Raw genomic sequence first — 7840 nt, 5'->3', positions numbered from 1 at the left:
TTCATCCTCCTCTCTTCATCCTCTTTCTTCATCCTCCTTTTTTCATCCTCCTCTCTTCATCCTCTTTCTTCATCCTCCTCTTTCTCTCTCTCTCAGGTTGAACATGAACACATGAACCATGTGTGTGAGGCAGATGTCCACTGCAGTTCAACTCTGCTGCACAGAGAGAAAGAGGAGAGAGAGAGAGAGAGAGAGAGAGAGAGAGAGGAGGGGGAGGAGGGTGACTGTGAGAGAGAGAGAGAGAGAGAGAGAGAGAGAGAGAGAGAGAGAGAGAGAGAGGAGGGGGAGGAGGGTGACTGTGAGAGAGAGAGAGAGAGAGAGAGAGAGAGAGAGAGAGAGAGAGAGAGAGAGAAAGAGAGAGAGAGAGAGAGAGAGAGAGAGAGAGAGAGACTCGTTCACATCTTATCGTCACTCGTCGTCTCTACTCTGAACATGGATCTGATCACAGGTTTGTTTCACCATTTTCACTATTTCTCCTGTTTCTGTTTGTGTGTGTGTGTGTGTGTGTGTGTGTAGGTGTGTGTGTGTGTGTGTGTGTAGGTGTGTGTGTGTGTGTAGGTGTGTGTGTGTGTGTGCGCGCTGCAGACGAATGTGGTGCACAGGCGTTTGTGTTGATTTGTTGATCGACTCATGAGAGTCATGAAGCTGCTGTTGATGTTGCTGCGGAGGAAATATGGAGGGATGGAGGAGGGATGGAGGGATGGATGGAGGGATGGAGGGATGGATGGATGGAGGGATGGAGGGATGGAGGGATGGAGGGATGGATGGATGGAGGGATGGAGGGATGGAGGGATGGAGGGATGGATGGAGGGATGGATGGATGGATGGATGGATGGATGGATGGATGGATGGATGGATGGATGGATGGATGGATGGATGGATGGATGGATGGATGGACAGATGCGAGGATTTAGTATCGAGGGAGGAATCACGCAGAGGATAAAGCTGTTTGTGTGTTTCCTATTCAGGGCGTGTGTGAGTGTGTGTGTGTGTGTGTGTGTGTGTGTGTGTGTGTGTGTGTGTGTGTGTGTGTGTGTGTGTGTGAGTGTGTGTCAAGCCTTCAACCAGCTACACTCATCTACCTGCAACATCTTCTGAGTGTGTGTCTATGTGTACATATGTGTGTGTGTGAGTGTGTGTATGTGTCGTGATTGAAGTGTGTCTGTCTGTGTGTGTATATATGTATATGTGTGTTTGTGTATGTGCGTGTATGAGTGTGTGAGCAAGTTTGTGTGTGAGCATGAGTGTGTTTGTGTGTGTGGGTGTGAGTGTGTTGCTACACATGTATGAAGGTGTTGAAACATGTGTTCCTTCTGCTGACACAAGTGTTGATGATGATGCTAATGGCTACATTCAAAATAACAATAAGAATACACAACATTGTTAAGAACACACAACATTATTAAGAACACACAACATTGTTAAGAATACACAACATTGTAAGTAAGTAAGTCATTTGCATTTTTATATTGCTTTTCCAGACCAGGGTCACAAAGATGACTGACATCAGTCACTCAAGTTCTGACTCGACCCTGAACTTTATCATCAACAATCACCAGAGTTTGACTTTTGTCCACATTTAGCTTCAAAGTGTTTTCACCTATTGTTTGATTTCTAGCAACAATTGACTAAGTTCAGCCTCTGATCAGCTGATCAACAGCTGGATGTCATCAGCAAACATGTGGAAGAAACATCATGATTCGACCAGAGGAATCAAGTACAAACAATAAAGGACCCAGAACAGAACCTTGAGGGACTCCACACAACAGATGATTCAGACCTCATTTGATTGACAGATGAAACTGAAAGGTATGAGGAGAACCACAGGAACACAGACCCAGACAGTCTTCAGGATCTGGTTCAACTGTGTCAAAGGCTGAGGACAGATCCAACAGAACCAGAACATCATGATGTCACTGGACACCTTCAGTAAGACTGTCTCCGTAGATGTTTAAGAAGCCAGACTGAAACTTCTCATGGATGTCGCTCTGATCCAGGAACAGCTGCTCAGACACAACCTTCTCCAAGATCTTGGACAAGAATGAAGATCAGAAATAGGCCTGAAATTACTGAGGTCAGTCGGGTCTAAGCCTGGTTTTTTGAGCAGAGGCTCCACAATGGTTTAAATGCATTAAAAACCCCTGTGGAAAGGGAGAGGTTCACCATATTGGTAACCCAGGGGTCAATTACATCAAATACTTTGATAAAAAGCCTACAAGGAAGGACGTCTCATCTGAGCAAGAGGAGGGTTTCATCTTGTTCACTAGTGCTGAAATATCACCCAAAGATACAGCACTAAAGGAGGACCAAGAGGAGGAGAGGGGCTCAGAGACAGTAGGGGTTCCAAACAAAGGGGGAGAGATTTTCTCGTTCATTCAATTTAATTTTGTCAGTAAAAACCTCAAAAATTAATTGATGTCAGCTTCACAGAAGACAGGCGTGATTTACCTGTCAATCACATCAGGTTATGATGTCATCAGACTGTTAAAGTGTCAGTAAAACTTAGAACCTCCTGATTCAGAGGTTCTCACTAACTATAGTTCTGTCTCTTAATCCAGAGGTTCTCACTAACTATAGTTCTGTCTCTTAATCCAGAGGTTCTCACTAACTATAGTTCTATCTCTTGATCCAGAGGTTCTCACTAACTATAGTTCTGTCTCTTAATCCAGAGGTTCTCACTAACTATAGTTCTATCTCTCGATCCAGAGGTTCTCACTAACTATAGTTCTATCTCTTGATCCAGAGGTTCTCACTAACTATAGTTCTATCTCTTGATCCAGAGGTTCTCACTAACTATAGTTCTATCTCTTGATCCAGAGGTTCTCACTAACTATAGTTCCATCTCTTGATCCAGAGGTTCTCACTAACTATAGTTCTATCTCTTGATCCAGAGGTTCTCAATAACTATAGTTCTATCTCTTGATCCAGAGGTTCTCACTAACTATAGTTATATCTCTTGATCCAGAGGTTCTCACTAACTATAGTTCTATCTCTTGATCCAGATGTTCTCACTAACTATAGTTCTATCTCTTGATCCAGATGTTCTCACTAACTATAGTTCTATCTCTTGATCCAGAGGTTCTCACTAACTATAGTTCTATCTCTTGATCCAGAGGTTCTCTCTAACTATAGTTCTATCTCTTGATCCAGAGGTTCTCACCAACTATAGTTCCATCTCGTGATCCAGAGGTTCTCTCTAACTATAGTTCTATCTCTTGATCCAGAGGTTCTCTCTAACTATAGTTCTGTCTCTTAATCCAGAGGTTCTCACTAACTATAGTTCTATCTCTCGATCCAGAGGTTCTCACTAACTATAGTTCTATCTCTTGATCCAGAGGTTCTCACTAACTATAGTTCTGTCTCTTGATCCAGAGGTTCTCACTAACTATAGTTCCATCTCTTGATCCAGAGGTTCTCTCTAACTATCGTTCTATCTCTTGATCCAGAGGTTCTCTCTAACTATAGTTCCATCTCTTGATCCAGAGGTTCTCACTAACTATAGTTCTGTCTCTTGATCCAGAGGTTCTCACTAACTATAGTTCCATCTCTTGATCCAGAGGTTCTCTCTAACTATCCTTCTATCTCTTGATCCAGAGGTTCTCACTAACTATAGTTCTATCTCTTGATCCAGAGGTTCTCTCTAACTATAGTTCTATCTCTTGATCCAGAGGTTCTCACTAACTATAGTTCCATCTCGTGATCCAGAGGTTCTCACTAACTATAGTTCTATCTCTTGATCCAGAGGTTCTTACTAACTATAGTTCTATCTCTTGATCCAGAGGTTCTCTCTAACTATAGTTCTATCTCTTGATCCAGAGGTTCTCTCTAACTATAGTTATATCTCTTGATCCAGAGGTTCTCACTAACTATAGTTCCATCTCTTGATCCAGAGGTTCTCTCTAACTATCGTTCTATCTCTTGATCCAGAGGTTCTCACTAACTATAGTTCTGTCTCTTGATCCAGAGGTTCTCACTAACTATAGTTCCATCTCTTGATCCAGAGGTTCTCTCTAACTATCGTTCTATCTCTTGATCCAGAGGTTCTCTCTAACTATAGTTCCATCTCTTGATCCAGAGGTTCTCACTAACTATAGTTCTGTCTCTTGATCCAGAGGTTCTCACTAACTATAGTTCCATCTCTTGATCCAGAGGTTCTCTCTAACTATCGTTCTATCTCTTGATCCAGAGGTTCTCACTAACTATAGTTCCATCTCTTGATCCAGAGGTTCTCACTAACTATAGTTCTGTCTCTTGATCCAGAGGTTCTCACTAACTATAGTTCTATCTCTTGATCCAGAGGTTCTCACTAACTATAGTTCCATCTCTTGATCCAGAGGTTCTCACTAACTATAGTTCTGTCTCTTGATCCAGAGGTTCTCACTAACTATAGTTCCATCTCTTGATCCAGAGGTGTTCTCTAACTATCGTTCTATCTCTTGATCCAGAGGTTCTCACTAACTATAGTTCCATCTCTTGATCCAGAGGTTCTCACTAACTAATGAACCAGTGAACTGATGATTGAGTGAACTAATGAATGAATGAACTGATGAATGAATGAAATAATAAATACATGAACTAATGAACTGATGAATGAGTGATCTAATGAACTAATGATTGAGTGAACTGATGAATAAATGAACTGATGAATGAATGAACTAATGAACTTATGATTGAGTGAACTAATGAATGAATGAACTGATGAAGGAATGAACTAATGAATGAATTAACTAATGAACTGATGAATGAATGAACTGATGAATGAATTAACTAATAAAGTTATGATTGAGTGAACTAATGAGTGAATTAACTGATGAAGGAATGAACGAATAAACTGATGAATGAATCACTGAATTCATGAACAAATTAAGTGATAAATTAGTGAACTAATGAATATGGAACTAATGAATGAATGAACTAATGAATGAGTGAACTAATGCTAATGTGTAGAGGTTCTAATGAGAGATTCACATCAATCTAACACAGTCTAAATAAAAGGTTGATGATCATGTTGTTGATCAGATTCTTGGTTGTGACTCTTCATGAAAGTATTGACTCTTCATGAAAGTATTGACTCTTCATGAAAGTATTGACTCTTCATGAAAGTATTGACTCTTCATGAAAGTATTGACTCATCATGAAAGTATTGACTCATCATGAAAGTATTGAGTCTTCATGAAAGTATTGACTCATCATGAAAGTATTGACTCTTCATGAAAGTATTGACTCATCATGAAAGTATTGACTCTTCATGAAAGTATTGACTCTTCATGAAAGTATTGACTCTTCATGAAAGTATTGACTCTTCATGAAAGTATTGACTCATCATGAAAGTATTGACTCATCATGAAAGTATTGAGTCTTCATGAAAGTATTGACTCTTCATGAAAGTATTGACTCTTCATGAAAGTATTGACTCTTTATGAAAGTATTGACTCTTCATGAAAGTTTTGACTCTACATGAAAGTATTGACTCATCATCAAAGTATTGACTCTTCATGAAAGTATTGACTCTTCATCAAAGTATTGACTCTTCATGAAAGTATTGACTCTTCATCAAAGTATTGACTCTTCATGAAAGTATTGACTCTTCATGAAAGTATTGACTCTTCATGAAAGTATTGACTCATCATGAAAGTATTGACTCATCATAAAAGTATTGACTCATCATTAAAGTATTGAGTCTTCATGAAGGTATTGACTCATCATGAAAGTATTGAGTCTTCATGATAGTATTGACTCATCATGAAAGTATTGAGTCTTCATGAAAGTATTGACTCTATATGAAAGTATTGACTCTATATGAAAGTATTGACTCATCATAAAAGTATCGACTCATCATGAAAGTATTGACTCTACATGAAAGTATTGAGTCTTCATGAAAGTATTGACTCATCATGAAAGTATTGAGTCTTCATGAAAGTATTGACTCTATATGAAAGTATTGACTCTATATGAAAGTATTGACTCATCATGAAAGTATTGAGTCTTCATGAAAGTATTGACTCTATATGAAAGTATTGACTCTATATGAAAGTATTGACTCATCATAAAAGTATCGACTCATCATGAAAGTATTGACTCTTCATGAAAGTATTGAGTCTTCATGAAAGTATTGACTCATCGTGAAAGTATTGAGTCTTCATGAAAGTATTGACTCTATATGAAAGTATTGACTCTATATGAAAGTATTGACTCATCATAAAAGTATCGACTCATCATGAAAGTATTGACTCTACATGAAAGTATTGACTCATCATGAAAGTATTGACTCATCATATAAGTATTGACTCATCATGAAAGTATTGACTCTATATGAAAGTATTGACTCATCATGAAAGTATTGACTCTATATGAAAGTATTGACTCATCATGAAAGTATTGAGTCTTCATGAAAGTATTGACTCATCATGAAAGTATTGACTCATCATGAAAGTATTGAGTCTTCATGAAAGTATTGACTCATCATGAAAGTATTGAGTCTTCATGCAAGTATTGACTCATCATGAAAGTATTGAATCATCATGAAAGTATTGACTAATCATGAAAGTATTGACTCATCATGAAAGTATTGACTCATCATGAAAGTATTGACTCATCATGAAAGTATTGACTCATCATGAAAGTATTGACTCATCATGAAAGTATTGACTCATCATGAAAGTATTGACTCATCATGAAAGTATTGACTCATCATAAAAGTATCGACTCATCATGAAAGTATTGACTCTACATGAAAGTATTGAGTCTTCATGAAAGTATTGACTCTATATGAAAGTATTGAGTCTTCATGAAAGTATTGACTCTATATGAAAGTATTGACTCTATATGAAAGTATTGACTCATCATAAAAGTATCGACTCATCATGAAAGTATTGACTCTACATGAAAGTATTGACTCTTCATGAAAGTATTGACTCATCATATAAGTATTGACTCATCATGAAAGTATTGACTCATCATGAAAGTATGGACTCATCATAAAAGTATTGACTCATCATGAAAGTATTGACTCATCATGAAAGTATTGACTCATCATGAAAGTATTGACTCATCATGAAAGTATTGACTCTACATGAAAGTATTGACTCTTCATGAAAGTATTGACTCATCATAAAAGTATCGACTCATCATGAAAGTATTGACTCTACATGAAAGTATTGACTCTTCATGAAAGTATTGACTCATCATAAAAGTATCGACTCATCATGAAAGTATTGACTCTTCATGAAAGTATTGACTCTTCATGAAAGTATTGACTCATCATATAAGTATTGACTCATCATGAAAGTATTGACTCATCATGAAAGTATTGACTCATCATAAAAGTATTGACTCATCATGAAAGTATTGACTCATCATGAAAGTATTGACTCATCATAAAAGTATTGACTCATCATGAAAGTATTGACTCATCATGAAAGTATTGACTCATCATAAAAGTATTGAGTCTTCATTAAAGTATTGACTTTAATGAAAGTATTGACTCATCATAAAAGTATTGACTCATCATGAAAGTATTGACTCATAATGAAAGTATTGACTCATCATGAAAGTATTGACTCATCATGAAAGTATTGAGTCTTCATGAAAGTATTGACTCATCATGAAAGTATTGACTCATCATGACAGTATTGACTCATCATGAAAGTATTGAGTCATCATGAAAGTATTGACTCATCATAAAAGTATTGAGTCTTCATGAAAGTATTGACTCATCATGAAAGTATTGAGTCTTCATGAAAGTATTGACTCATCATGAAAGTATTGAGTCTTCATGAAAGTATTGACTCATCATAAAAGTATTGAGTCTTCATGAAAGTATTGACTCATCATACAAGTA

At 37.3% G+C, this 7840-nt stretch overlaps 1 protein-coding gene across 1 annotated transcript in view; it reads left to right on the top strand.

The window, feature by feature from the left end:
• Window positions 1-390: 390 nt before the first annotated feature.
• The window catches only part of elfn2b (extracellular leucine-rich repeat and fibronectin type III domain containing 2b), a 32271-nt gene continuing 24821 nt past the window's right edge, over window positions 391-7840 (top strand). Inside the window, exon 1 of the mRNA XM_087809833.1 lies at window positions 391-448. The gene's annotated coding sequence lies outside the window, so the exon portion shown is untranslated. The remainder of the gene's footprint in view (window positions 449-7840) is intronic.

The sequence above is a fragment of the Callionymus lyra genome, chromosome 15, assembly GCF_982586985.1.
Source record: "Callionymus lyra chromosome 15, fCalLyr1.hap1.1, whole genome shotgun sequence".
NCBI lineage: Eukaryota > Metazoa > Chordata > Actinopteri > Syngnathiformes > Callionymidae > Callionymus > Callionymus lyra.
The sequence above is the reverse complement of the archived record's forward strand: the minus strand, read 5'-3'. Positions and strand labels throughout refer to the sequence as shown.